This window comes from Octopus bimaculoides, chromosome 2, assembly GCF_001194135.2.
Source record: "Octopus bimaculoides isolate UCB-OBI-ISO-001 chromosome 2, ASM119413v2, whole genome shotgun sequence".
Classification (NCBI taxonomy): Eukaryota; Metazoa; Mollusca; class Cephalopoda; order Octopoda; family Octopodidae; genus Octopus; species Octopus bimaculoides.
The window spans coordinates 58592097-58593884 of record NC_068982.1 but is presented as its reverse complement, the minus strand read 5'-3'; the positions used below and the strand labels follow the sequence as shown (position 1 = coordinate 58593884).

General features: G+C 29.6%; 1 long non-coding RNA gene across 2 annotated transcripts in view; it reads left to right on the top strand.

The window, feature by feature from the left end:
• LOC128247107 (uncharacterized) overlaps positions 1 to 1788 on the top strand; it is a 108221-nt gene that overhangs the window by 54350 nt on the left and 52083 nt on the right. The gene's annotated exons all lie outside the window — the stretch shown is intronic.

Here is a 1788-nt window from a genome sequence, read left to right as displayed (position 1 = left end):
GAGTGAGTGAGTGAGTGAGTGAGTGAGAGAGATAGATATAGGGAGAGAGAGAGATAGATATAGGGAGAGAGAGAGATAGATATAGAGAGAGAGAGAGATAGATATAGAGAGAGAGAGAGATAGATATAGAGAGAGAGAGAGATAGATATATATAGAGAGAGAGAGAGATATAGAGAGAGAGAGATATATATATAGAGAGAGAGAGATATAGAGAGAGTGAGAGAGAGATATAGAGAGAGTGAGAGATAGATAGATAGATATGCCAATATTTGTTGAGACATACAGAAACATTTTAGATGGTCAAGATTTGAACCATGCATCCAAAAGTCTAGAACTTTGCTTCAAGATCTATAAATAGTTACCAGCAATTTTCTCAGAGTTAGTATCATTATTATCATTGTCATCTATTGCCCTTATGGCAAATAAAGAAACTATTATTATCACCATCATCATCGTCCCCACCAGCATTATTATTGTTTTTATTGGTATCATATTTCCTTTAATTTTTTTTTTCTTTTTCCTTGTTTTTTTTATTTTATTTTATTATAATTAATATTATTACTTTTCTCGGATTCCCCTTTGCATCCATAGTCATTGCCTCGAGATGGAGATTACTAATAGCGAATAATTTTCTGGAGAGACTGTTAAGAATTTTCCATTTCATTTGAATAGGTTATATTCGTGTTTTTAGCCATGAGACATTCTCTGCGCTAACCCTCATGAAATGAATTTCCTCAGATTAATAAATATACAGAGAGCTGTGTCAAAAACAAAAACAACAGCAGCATGAGGATGATGATGATGATGATGATGATAAAGATTATAATGACAGTGATGATAATGATGATGATGATCATCATCATCATCTCCACCACCACCACTATCATCACAATTAATAACTTCAACGATAATAATAAATAGATGAAATGACAATTCTTAATGAAACGGAACTCTACTTCTCCATCCTCTCCTCCTCCTTTTTCTTCTTCTTCTTCTTCTTCATTATACAGTTTTTTTTTTTTATATTGCTTTTATTGGGTTTTTTTTCTTTATTGTTCTTAATCTTCATACCTTGGTTTTTCTCACATTTCAATCTGCCTTGTTATATTTATTTTTACACCTGAAGCTATTTGCAAGATTTTTTCAGAATTGAATTTAGTCATACTTTGATCAAGAGAAGAGTTGAGCAAAGAGAGAGAGAGAGAGAGAGAGAGAGAGAGTGAGAGTGAGAGGAAGAGAAAGACAGAGAGAGATAAACAACATCAAAAAAATTTTTATTTCTTTATTGTAAAAACTGTGTATATTAAATATGGTTTTAAAGAGTTTCTTCCATAATTTCTTTTAATATTGAAATACATTTGGAAATAAGAAACCAAATAAAAAAATAAAAGAATAAATAAATAAATACATAATGCAAAGAAGAAAATAAAGACAAAAAGGAAGACAGAAAGAAATTAAATGGTTATATATGTCTTTTGGCTGATAATCAGTTATATTTCTTACTTGTATCATTATTGCTTTCGTTTTTTATTGCTGAATTTTATCATTTTTTATTTTGTGATTATCTTATATCTGTACATATGTGTGTGTGAGTGTGTGTGTGTTATGTACCTGTGTATGTTTGGGTATATATATATAATCATATATGCAAGATCATACATACATAATTATGTATACACACACACACACATACACACACACACACACACATAAATGTATGCATACATATACATGTACACATACATCCATATATATATATATATATATATATATATATATATATATATA